We start from the raw sequence: 12,684 nt of genomic DNA, 5'->3' as shown, positions 1-12,684 counted from the left end.
TCCTGAACCTACCCTGGCCCAGACTCTCCTCTGGGAGGGAGGACTCACCACCTGCTCGGTCTTCTGTCACAATGTCTAACAACATTTATTGTTCAGAAACTCCTCTTGCATCCACTTGAAATACTTCACACTTTAGGTTAATCCTATTGCCTTTCTGACATCGTGAATCATTTTTAAAGATGTGGAGAGTCTCCCTCCTTGGAAGTGGGGCACGGATCCCCCTGACCCACATACACACGGAGAACCTGTGGCCACGGGTAACGACAACAAAAAAGTCCAAGGACACAAAGGCCCCTCGAGAGCGCATCTGATCCTCCCATTTCCAGGGACAGCACTGCCCCAGGGTCCCCTGAGGAGAAGCCCTGGAGGAGCCTATCTCCCACCCTTGTTTCTGGGTCTGAAACGTGAAACACCCTGGCCTCCCTTAACCCCCAAACCCAGCCCCCCCCACCCCAGCAATCACATCACCAGCAACTAATACACTTCTCAGAAGCCATATTTCTATTACAGCAGGACGAGAGAGCAAAGGTGTGATTGGGCTCCATGTGACTGAGTGTGACAACTGTGCAGTTAGCCACATGTGTCATCAAGAGACAAGAACTAGGGACAGTTCATGCTCAAAACTCATTTCCAAGAGGACCTGACACCTCCCCCCATCTTTTGTTTACTGTCCTGCCTCCTCAGACTGTAAGGGCCGCGAGGGCAGGGACCCGTAGGCTCTGTTGCAGCAGAGTGCCTGCTCGTGGGTGGAATGAACGAGTGAGTGGGAGGCTGGAGGGGCTGCAGGCCTGGCCAGGGACACACAGGGAGGGGCTGTGAGGCCGGGGGCCCTGCTTCTCTACCGGCTCCAACACTGAGGACGGAGGACAGGCAACGTCGTGACTTTCCTTCCCTGGAGAACTCAAGCACAGAAAGGATGCTTGACACTGGGGGCTGGTTTGAGAGGCCCCTGCTGCAGGCGAGGCTTCAAGCTGCTGGAAGGAGGGAATGAGTCTACACGCTTTTGTACGTGCCTTTCCCCCCTCATCCTTCCCCAAACACCTCTGTCACCGGGGCAGGGTGCCAGGTCCTGACACAGACACATCATCTCACCCACCCCGCACCAAGCCCCTGCAGCCCCTGAGCGACGCCCTCCAGGAGGAGCTGCAGCCTGGACATACGGCCTCAGGGTCAATTTCGTCCTCAATTTCCAAAGGATGTGAGAGAGAGGAACCCGTGCCCACGGGCAGGCTGCCAGCCGTGTGTGCACAGCAGGTGTGCCTTGAGTGTTTGTGTGAAATCGTGGCTCCTTCCTACCCTGAGCCACATGCCCGGAAGTGCCGCAAACCCCAGACAAGAAGGAACTGCTCTCTGGAAAGGGGGCCGCTTCGGATCTCTCTCGTTCATTAAGGGCCAGAGCCCAGGGCCCCAGAACTGAGAGTCCTGGGAGTCCCAACCCGCCCTAGGGAGGCCCTGCCATCCTCTGAGCACCTCCAGTCACTCTTGAGTTCTCTGCCCACTAGTGCCAGCCCAGGGCCCACCGTCAGCTCCTGGGTACAAGGAGGATGAGCCGGAGGGGAGGAGAGCTGGAGAGCAAAGAACTCCCGCTGCAGCTGGAAGACCCCACGGGACACGGCCAGGGTCTGAACGCCCACCACCCTCCTCAGGAAAGGACCGACTACTCCAGTGACCCTTCTCATCCGGGGCTGGCGGAACCCATCTTTTCCTGTCTTGGTCTTTCCCCACTCCTGGACTACGGCGGGTGTGGCCCAGGATGGCTGAGTCGGAAGCAGCCACATGCCAGCGCGTCACTCACCTGGTGTGGCCGCGAAGAGCAGGACGTGGGGCCCCACACGGCCCAGTGCGCGGGTGCAGACACCTACCCTTGCCCGAGGCAGCCCTTCCAGCAGCCTCCAGGCCTCCCCGCCCTCTGCTCACCCTCCCGGGATGATCTAACCCCAGCCTCTCAGAGCCAGAGCCCGGAAGCCGTGGAACAGACGGCAAGACTTCCTGTCCTTCCCACCCCGGAGACCACGGCGCTGGATCTGCCTTCCCATACCCCCCTGCACCCCCGCTCGCCACCTACCCCTGTGGGGAGCCTGGGGACGCCTCCCAGCCTCTGCAGGGGGGGGACCTGGCTTCTGTCACCATGACCCCTGGGCGCCCCTGCTGCTCCTCCAGCGGGAGCCCTGCTTGGCTGAGGGTGGGCCCGGGTCTCCCCAGGAAGCCTCAGACCTCAGGGCGGCTGCCGACCGCGGGCTGGGCCCTGTCCCCTCCCTGCCCCCAGCAGCGCCCAGGTCCCAGCATCAAAAAGCTAATCCAATCTTAGCTGTGCTCCCCTCACAGGGCCAGGATGGATCTGTGCTCCCTCCCTGCAGGGCCAGGGCAGCCTCATTAAAGGGATGCCTTTTCCTCCCCGTGGGAGAGTCACACTGGGAGAGCCAGCCCTGTCCCCTCTCGTCACTTAACCCCGCGCTTTCTGCTCACAGCGAGCCGGCCACACCTCCACCTTCCTTGGGTCCTGGCGGTGGGGCTGGGCGTCAGCCCCCAGCCCTCCTTCCTGGGAGCCCAAGCACTCGGCCCCCAGGTTCTTGTTTACCCTCCCTGCACCCCTCCCTCCAGGTGCGTACAGGGAACCCAAGGGCCTGGCCTCTGACCTCTGACCCCATCACTGGGCCTGAGGTGGGCTCACGTCAGTGGGCACAAGGGACCACAGCTGACAGTGAAGGGGGAGCCAGGCAGCCCCAGGAGGACAGAGATGCAGGACGGTGTGCTGGCTTTTGTGCAAACACACACAGGAGGTCACAAAGGTCACAAAGGACTTCATTTTTGCAAACAGCAGGAAAGTTGCTCCCTCGGTCACTTTCCAAAAGAAGGACACGCCCGAGACTCGGGGCCATCAGTCCAGACCAGAGTCAAGGTCAGGAGGAGACACTCCACGCACACCTTCCCGCCCTCGGAGAGGGTCCTTGCAGTCCAAGGCTGACCTGGGGATGTCACCTCTGCTCCGGGAGGGGACAGACAGGCAGCCCCACGGGCCCCAGGCCACACACGCGTGCCCACCCCACCTGGGGCCGACAGCACAGCATCTGCACTTCAGAGGAGCCCGAACCTAGGAGCGGGCGTGAGGAAGGGGCTACAAGGAGAAAGCGGAAGACAGGGGCTGAGAGCTGAAGGTGCAAGGCAGCCCCTCTCGCTCGCACACCCGCTGCAGTCGGTGCCAAGTCTGCTCTTTCTCCACACCGAGCAGGAAGCTGGGTGCAGGGCCATCTGCCCCCCGCCTCCCCAGCGACCAGCTGCCGCTGTCACCCCCCTGCCCCTGCCGGGCAGCCTGAGCTAAAGGGCATGCAGGAGCCTGGGGTGTGCTTCCGCTTCCGTGACTTGGCCTCCGTCCCCCTGCCTCTGCTGGGCTGTGGGGAGGGTTAAGTGCCTCCGGCCCCCCATCCTCAGTCTCAGAGCCCCTCCCACTCCTCCGTTCATCTCTGCTCCCATCCCCCTAGCGCCAGGCTCACAGTTACAGCCGCTATCCTCGGTACTAACTGTGTGGCATGGGTGAATTATGCTCTAATTGCAATATTCCCTAAGTGCTAAATTCCAGGGCCACGGCATCAGCCCAGTTATGGGAAGCCCTGCTAGGGCGCTCCGTGGGCTGAGGACGCCCTGTCCCACTCAGAGGCGCCTGGTCCCCACAGAGACCTCAGGGGAGCCTCCCCATGCCCGGCCACGGTCCTAGCCCGGTCCCGGGGTGCCCAGCGATGGGGTTCAGGCTTCCCAGCTTCTTGGTGGAGGGCACAGAGGGCTCCACAGTCAGAGGAAACCCGGCCTTGGGGGGCAGCTGTCCTGGGCCAGGAGCGCCTGGAGGCCCAGCCCCCAGGTGCCACGCCCTGCCCCGCGGAGGCGCTCCCACGCTGCTCCCTTCTGCGCCGGCACCTTTTAGGAGTAGGTCTTAGCCCATCTGCACTGGGAGTGGAAGGAAGGGAGCAAAGCAGAGCCTGTGGGTGGCTCTAGCCACCCTCGCCGGCCAGGCCGGGAGCAGGGCTGTGAGTTCCTCGAGGATCCTGCCTTCTCAAGCCCGCACATGAAGGACGAGCAGTCAGACACCAACTAGATCCCATTTCCCTCTGCTTTCCAAGGAGCCCCTCTCTATCCAGTTGGTCCCCACGGCCCCCAACATGCATGCACACACATGTATGCGTGCACACACGTGTATACACACGCGTGTACACAGGCCTATGTCCTGCTGCTGCTGGGAGGCAGAGGAAGCCTGCAATTAGAGAATTCGGACCTTGCGGAGGCTTCTGGTGCCAAGGCAGCATCCCACTCAGACGAGGCTACTGAGGCCGGGGCCCCACCGTCTCTCTGGCGCACCCACCACGGCTCCCCCCGCCCCCTTCAGGGCAGGCGCTCCTGAGGTTGCCCAAGCCCCATGGCAAGTCCCACGAAAACCCAGCACCAGCAAAGAGGGCCGACTCAACTTTGCCAAGGGGGCACCCCCTCATCTGGTAAACATCTGTTGCTCATGCTCAGAGTATGAATGGCCTCATCCCTGAGGACCCGTGAGCGTGTTTGTCGAGGGCTCCACAGGCGGAGTTGGTGGGAAGGGGCAGGGAGGGGAGGAGAGCCCCCAGGACGCCCCTCGGTGGTGTGAGATTCTGAACAAGTCAGATAACTTCCCTGGGCCTTTGCCTCTTCATGGTGAAACGGGACAGGGATGGCTGTTCTGAGGACCGCAGTGACGAGAGATGCAAAGGCTTCGTCACAGGGGATGGACTGAGGGAGAGGAGGGCTTGATGAAGCAGCGGGTCGGCACCCAGCTCCGTGTCCCCCCGGCCACGCCGGCCACTGTGGCTCTGCCCACGGTGAACGCTGAGCTCCAAGGCCCCAGACAAGTAGCCAGAGATGAGTCTGTCCTGACTTCAAAACGGCAGTCAGGTTCCTTCTTCTCCTTTTGCCCGACCCCCAATCTGGGGGCTGCCCGGTAGCACCAAACCCTCTGAGGTTCAGTAACCATTATAATGGCCCCGGCAACTCGTACCCCACCTTCCTGAGCGGCCAGGTCTGGAAGGGACCTAGCATCCAACCTCCGGACCCTGGTGTTCGGTCAGAAAGTCCCACGGCCAGATAGGTGAGGAACTCTGGTGGAGAGTATCCGGAGAGGGAGCTTTCAGGACACCTCTGCGTCCCATGCGTTTGGGGATCCTCCTTGGTGTGTAACTTTGGACCCCTGGCTGAAGTTCAGACGTCTTTCGGGGAGGGGCTGATGGCCAGGGGCTCCCTGCAGTCCGGACTCACAATGACTGGCCAGGATCCAAATCTACCCATCACTCTGGCCACTACCCTGAACTCTCAGTTGCAGGGATGAAAATGAAGAATTCTGGGACACATCCTTCCCCAAAATTAAGCTTTGGTAAGACACGGCTGGGGAGGCATAAATAGCTACCTGCAAGTCAGATGGATGAAACGCTGGAAGAGCGCCCAAGGAAGCTATAGCTGCTCCTTCCCTTGAGTTTTTAAGAAAAGCCAAGGGGGAAGTGCCCAGTCCAGCTGCGGAACCCAGAAGGAGCCATCTAAGCACTAGGAAGTAACACAATTATGATAAAAGCGCTTCCACAGTGCTCCCGGCACTGTGCACTGCTCCAAGCACGTTCCTGGAATTAATTCATTGGATCCTCACCAAGAACCTGTGTCACACGTGTGAGTTTTATCTCCATTCTACTGATGGGGAGACTGAGAAACAGAGTTTGGTTAACTTGCCCACAGTCGGGGTGAGTGGCAGAGCCCGAGGGAACCCAGGCGATCTGGCTCCAGTCACCACCCGGCCTCAAATAAACATCCACTGTGACACTCCTCCAGGAAGCCCCGTAGCTCCGCGCGGGCTTCCTCCTCACTGAGAGCGCAGGACTGGACCCCAGCTCCTCTGACCGAGTGGATGACGGATATCAACCCGCTGTCTGTGCAGTGATTGTTCACGTGGAGAATTTAGAATTTTATCTGTCCAGTGGGCTATGTGAACAGTTACCAGTTACTGTGGAGTGAGTGTTACCACCTCTGTTTTATGGATGGAGCTCACCAGACCTGGTCAGGTTAGCCCATTATGTGCTCTCCAGGCATCCTGTGCGTGCGCCTAACACCTGTCACAGCCGTGATTAAATTACCTATGTAATTATCTGTTTAATTGTGTTACTCACTAGACCGTAAGTGCCATGAAGACAGGAAGCAGGTCTGTTTCGTTCCCACTGAATCTCCACTGCCTAGCATAGCCCCTGGCAGATAGCAGACTCTCAGAAACTAACGGCTGAGTGATGCTCAGAGCAGTTAAGTAACTTGCCTCGGGCCCCAAGGAACGCAAAATCCAAAATGCCAGGGATTCCATCTGCTGTGCTCACCGTGGCATCCACAGTGACTAGAACAGAGCCTGGCACATAGCAGGGCTCACCAACAAGCACTTGTTGAATTCATAAAGTCACACTCTGTAATTAGTGGCCAGGAGATTTGAACCCAGGCCTGCAGGGCTCCCAGCCTCTATGCTTCGCTGCCTCCTATGTCAACCACACCGCCCCCGTACTGAGTGAGCAACTGCTACTATTCCCTCTGGCTGCCATTCCGGTTCTGAAAGAGTGTCCCCATCACCCTGGACCCTGTGTTGTCCGGCTCAAGAAAAGTGAGCCCAGCTTCAGCTAGAACCTACATCATGAAAGTCCAACTACCCAACCGCAGCGCCAGGTGAAACAGTCCCTCCTCATCTACAGCCTTGGACCACCCGTGAGGACGCTCTGTCCAGCGAGGGGGCGGCGAGTCCCACTGTCCCAGCCCAGGAGCCCCAGCCTCCTCCCCCCCCATCCCCACCATCCCCACACCCGCTCCCAGCCCACACACCTGCTGCCCTCTACCTGAGGGGACCCAGCTGAGCGCCCAGCGGGAGACAGAGGGGCCAGTAGAGGTCCCACTTGCCTGGGGCTGGGGAATATTGATTGGCTTGGAGAGGACAGGGAAGAGGCTTCTGCAGGTCTCTGCTGTGCCAGGGACAGCCCTGTGGCATCTGCCTGGAAGCCGCCTGAGGGTGAAAGGGAGGATGCCCTCCGGCTGCAGTACAAAGTCAGGAGAGCCTGGCCCAGCTCCAGAAAGGGTCTCCCTGCCCCTGCCAGGTCTGCAACTAGGGGCGCGCTTTGCCCAGGGATAAAACCGACACCAGTTATGAGATGAAGCCAGTTGCAAGCTCTTCTGTAGGGAAAGGGCAATGTTTACAAACACTAACACCCTTCTCTTTCCCTGGTCCCGATCGGTGGGTATCAGGTCCCAAAGCTGAAAAAATGAAAATTGTATTTGCATAATCCCCCCCACCTAAAAACTGTTGCCTGGAAAAAAGTCCTGGACTGCGGAACAAAACAGACTCTCAGTACAGCAGGCTGGGCTCTACTTCCCGGGGACGGAGGGCCCGGTCCACGTGAGGCTAGAAGTGGAACGCTTACCTCTGCGTCAGCTCCTCCTTGGACAAGGCAGGGAGGGGAGGGGGCGAGCCTCAAGCCCAAGAGGTGCCCAGAAAAAGCCGGGCCCCCCAGGGTCATCTGTCCAAGAGCCAGCAGGGCAGGGGAAGTTCACCCGCAGCGCGGAGCCTGGGGTGAGGACCCAGGTAGCACTGGTCATTCCCTGGGGCCGTGGAGAGGAGAAGGGCTGGGGCCAGGTTCTCTGGGCCAGGCTGCAGCGTGCCGGGCCAGGACCCCTGGCGCTGACTCACCCCCAGAGCCCAGACACAGGCCGCAGCTTGCAGTGCCTGCCAGGCCGCTGCTCACCAGGACGCCAGGCACGTCCCACTGCATCAGAGCTGCCCTGCCCCTCCCACCGGCCCCTGTGCCTGGGTTGCAGGGGCACTGGGCACGGCTCTTTGGCTTCTCTGGTGGTAACAGAGATGCTTCTAGCAGCCTGGAGACTGGACTTGTCGGACCTAAGCAGGGGGAGATGACTTGGGAGGATTAAGGCTGCCCTGTTCTTACGGTCACACCCTCTGATGAAGTGCCCAGGTTATGGGGAGCTGGATGGGTGGGTCAAGGACCATCTATTATACATGGGAGCCTCCCCCCAGGGCCGAAGCAGGGGTGGGGTGGGGGGAGGGGGGAGGGGGCCCCCCAGCTCTCCAGGTCAGACCCTAGCCCACCCTCCCGTCCTTCTGGGTAGCCCTGGATCCTAAGGACTTCCTGGGCCTTGAGCCCACCCCACTCCAATCTGGGCAGCCCTCTCTCCCCACTGCAGTGTCCCCTTCTGGGCCGCCGCCTCCTCTGTCCTTGTGCCGCTTTCTCTCGGCCACCACAGGAGAAAGCAGCAGTGAGTACTTAATCCTCTACCCTAACAGCGGCGGGGGGAGGATGCTGCAGAGGGGAGAGATGGGGCTTTGGCGGCCCCCCTCACACACACACACCATGGGCTGGGGGTGTCCTGGAGGCACCTGTGGAATGTGGGAATGAAAAGGGGGAAGGAGAAACGATAAATCACCTTTTTAGTTAAAAAATAACCACCCGGTGTCCTGAGACGGGGAGGGAATAGAGGCAGGGGAAGGGGGAACCCCAAGCGGGAGAGTAAATGAAGGAGCCCAGGAGGCGGGTGGGTCTGGGCGCCCAGCGGGGGCGGAGGGCTGCCGTGGGACGGGACGTCCTAGGTCTGCTGAGTCATGAGATTTGGAGGAGGTGAGGGGCGCCTCCATCCCCCTCGCGGCCCTTGTCCCAGCTCCTCCGGACCCTCACTTCCAGACAATCCCCGTACTTTGCCTCCTCGCCTTCTCCCCATCCAGGGTCTCCGCCTCCCGGAGCTCTAGGACGCTCCCCGCCCGCCCCCCTTCCCCACAACGGCGGGGCCGGCGGTCCCGGCGGTCCCCGAATCTTGAGGCGGGGGCAAGAGAACCTCCGTTGGAGACCGCTCAGGCGGCAGGGGTGGGCGAGACGCGAGTGGGAGCGTCCCGGAGACGCGGGAAGGGCGGGGGTCGCAGAAGCCGGGGGTTCAAGGGACGTCGGCCGCCCCTTTGCCCTGCAGCTCGCCCCCGGGTGCCCAGGGCAGAAATCTGCCCCCTCCTCCCGCCCCAAACCGGCAGCGCAGTCGACTGCTCGCCGCTCGGGTCCAGCTCCCCAAACGAAGCTTCATCCGGACGCGTGCAAACTCCCCCCAAAGGACGGGGCGGGCGCCAGGCCCCCTTGGCCTCAAAGTTCCCCGACCCCACCCACCGCCGGGAGCAGACCCCACCCGAGGCCCCTCGCCTCAGTAGCAGAAACTTCGGAGGCGGAGGCCGGTGCCCCCCACGGCGCGGGGGTACGACTCACCGGAGTGGCCAGCCAGGAGAGACCCGGATCCCCGAAGTGAGGCGCGGCGGGCTGCAGACGACGGCCGAGGGGGCGTCCGCTCCCGGCCCGGAGTCCCGCTGCGCCCCGGCCCCAACTCGGCCCGAGTGTCTTTGCCGCAAGACTTGCTGAGCTTGCAGCCTGCGCCGCTGCCAGGGAGGCGCGCGACCCGTGGTGCGCGCTGCAGTGCGGGGAGGAGGCTGGGGGCGGGGTCGGAGGAGGGGGCGGGGTCCCAGAGGAGGGGGAAGGCAAGGGGAGGAGGGAGAGGGGACCAGGAGGAGGGGGCGGGGTCCGGGGAGGAGGTGGAGACCTGACAAGAGGGGGCGGAGCCCGGGAGGAGGGGCAGACCTGACAGGAGGGGGAGGAGTCCGGGAGGAGGGGCGGAGTCCGGGAGGAGGGGCGGAGGACGAGGAGGAGCGGGGCGGGCTGGAGGAGGTGCAGGGGCGGGCCTGCCCTGAGCAGACCCGGGTACCCCTTCGCGCAGTCCCTCTGAGCCCGCCCCCTCCCCACTTCCTGCTCAAGGTCACGGCTGCTGCTCAGGGTCAGGGAGAGTCGAACCGGAACCGGGTCTCGTAGTCCCCGCCCGAGATGGGCTGTCTCTGTAGGGCCAGCTCCTTCGCCCCAGCCTCCCCAGCCCACTGCAGCTCGAGGCTCCATTATTGGCCTCAGGAGCCCCGTAGCCATTTGGGATCTCTAAGCCCCTCTCCTCGCCGTCCTCCTCCTCCTCGTAAGGCCACCTCTACCTGCAGTTGTCACCTTGAGGGAGGGGCTTCTGAGCCTAAAGGGTTGGGGAGGAAAGGGAGGATGCTTGGGAGAAGTTAAAGGTGCCTGGGGCAGGTGAGAGAACGGGGAGGGTGGGCAGGAGGAGGACCCAGAGGGAGTGCGGATGACCATTCACCACATGACAGGGGTTTCCACACGCGCTGGCCTCTCAGTGCCAAGGACAGCCCTCTAGGTGGGTACGAGGGCGGTTCGCAAGGAGGAAACGGCCCCCGATGGTACTTTGGCCAAGGAGCCGCAGACTGTCCGTGGTGGATAGAAGGGGCAGGGGTGGCAAGCGCCAAGTGGAGCTCTTCCTTCCCGGGCAGCGGGAAGGAGCCCTCGCCAGGAGCTCCTGGCAGCACGGTGCGACTATCTGAATATTCACGAGCTCATTTCCAGTCAACTTTACAACAGGATTGCGGGCACCTGCCTCTCCCAGGGATGCCCAGAGAGGTTCCCGCCAGAATGCGCCTGACCTGACGTCAGTCCTCAGTACATACTTACTGAGTGAGGGATGGAATACCGCAGTAGGCGGGAAGCAAAGAGAAGGTAAGCTTTGTGGAGAGGGGAGGGGGGAGGCGGGGAGAGAAGCAGGGCTTTTCCAGATCACTTGGCCGATAATACGAGGTAGAACATGGAGGCCATCCCAGCCAGCTTGCCTCAAGGGGATGGAAGGCCTGAGGGATCCTAAATGAAACTGAAGCTGTGCCCGCCCAAGGCCTGGAGGTCACCCCCACTCACCGGGCAAGGGGCAGAGGACGAAGCCGGCAGTGGAGTCTGAATCCGCGGCCACGAGGGAGGGTGTCATCAGGCTACCCACCTCAGCCAGTGCGTCCCAGGACCCCGCTGCTTCCCTAAAAGGCTCAGGTCACTCCTTCCTGCTCTTCCCAGCTGATGGTGAATCTGCAGGACGCAGGCCAGAGAGAGGGCTGCGGTCTTCCGCCACAGAACCCGGCCAGGCCAACTGGGCCGCCTTGCCGCCCACCACTCCACTCAAAACCTGGGTCGCCTACTGGGCCCGCATCTGTTAAATGAGCCCGGGAACCTGGGGCAGAGGGAGCCAGCCTGCCTCCCAGACTATTTAGAGAGTCAAGGCTATGGTCAATCTAGTTACACGAAAAATGTGGTGTCCCTGGCCACGGCCTCCATGTTCTTTTACTTCATCAGGACCAGCAGTGTCGGCCACAAACCTGACTGGGAGCTCAGCACCCCTGGCGTCCACTCCCCGGGGCTCAGGGGCTAGAAAAGGAAAGGGTGGGAGGGACGTCCACCACCCACCCGCCAGTTATTAGATACTTCCTTTTCAACTGTTTATCCTTTGAAAGAAGAGTCCGTGGTCGTCCTAGACCACCGTCTCTGAACTGCTGCTCAACTAGGCCACCAAGGCAATCCCTCTGTCTCCGTGCAGTACCATTTGAACCCATGAAGATGGGGGAGGGCTGCCTAGTTTTGAGAGTTCTCCAGGGAGAAAGAGCCCATAAGCCCCCGGTTACGCGGCTTCTCCACTTTCTACTGGACAAGAGCTTCCTGCTGTTTCATTTCTGGTTGTTCCCAGGTCGGAGACAGGGCACAGAGGGAAGAGCAGCATCTCCCCCATCAAGGCTCTCCCCGGGGACCCAGACTCCCTGCCCCAATGTCCACCGGCCGCTGATCTGCTTAAATAATCCCATTTTTGCCCATCTTCTTCTCCTACAGGTCTGCTGGCACTTGGATTGCTCCCGCCCTCTGTTCTGGTGATGTCTTTGTCCTCACGAAGCTGTCAAAGCTCTGCTGTTGCCATCAGAGCAGATAGAACACAGCCAGAGCCTCCATAACACCGCAGGGCCTGGGCAGCTCCCGGGCTCTGCTTTCTCTTCACACCCCTCCCAACATAAACCGCTCCCAACCCTGCCCTTCCCATCCTCCCGCGGCACCACCCCCCCCGCGCCCCGCCCATCCTGTCACTCTCGGGAGCAGTTTGCATTGTTCCTGACAATTCGGCAGACCTTGGTGAAGCTCTCCACTGAGACACCTGCTTTCCTGCTTGTAAGAGAGTGAAGGCTTCTAACACTTCTGTGCAATTGCTGCCACTCAGGTCTTGGCGACCTTCATCTAATCTGATTTCGTAGACATACCAAGCTTAAGTGTATTTTGAATTTACTTACATCAACATATTTCACACTAAAGTCCACTTAATTTTAGCTATTGCATAAAAATGCTTTTAATACAGAAGACATTAACTCATTAGATGGGGCCAAAAAATGAAACATGGATAAAGTTAAATATCATACAATTCACATAATATCTTACATTTTAATTAAAAAAAAACCCAAAAACCCAAAAAAGCCGGTGAAGGCCAACCTCTCCAGGAAGCTGATTAAGTGAACTATAATTGTTTATTCCCCATGCAATGAACAAAATAAAAACAATTTTTAAAAGTGAGTCCAATGAAACTTTTAAATACTACAGAATGGGGAGGGTGGAGGAGACCTTCTCATCTCTAATTTCACACTGCCAGAGAGGGGGCATCTTACGGTTTTCAGGACCATACCTGGCATAGAGAAGAAGCTAAGTCACAAAGATAACGATCTCAGATTCTCATCAGATCGAAGGACCTAGTGAACATCATGGGGCCTCCTCT

The 12,684-nt window shown here is 60.2% G+C and overlaps 1 protein-coding gene across 1 annotated transcript in view; it reads right to left on the bottom strand.

Annotated features, from left to right (window-relative positions):
* Window positions 1–9,428, bottom strand: part of SYT2 (synaptotagmin 2) — an 83,398-nt gene extending 73,970 nt beyond the window's left edge. The window contains exon 1 of the mRNA XM_060126112.1: window positions 9,285–9,428. The gene's annotated coding sequence lies outside the window, so the exon portion shown is untranslated. The remainder of the gene's footprint in view (window positions 1–9,284) is intronic.
* Between the last annotated feature and the right edge of the window lie 3,256 nt (window positions 9,429–12,684).

Source organism: Lagenorhynchus albirostris, chromosome 2 (assembly GCF_949774975.1).
Source record: "Lagenorhynchus albirostris chromosome 2, mLagAlb1.1, whole genome shotgun sequence".
In the NCBI taxonomy this organism is placed as follows: domain Eukaryota; kingdom Metazoa; phylum Chordata; class Mammalia; order Artiodactyla; family Delphinidae; genus Lagenorhynchus; species Lagenorhynchus albirostris.
This window is presented reverse-complemented; position numbering and strand designations above follow the sequence as displayed.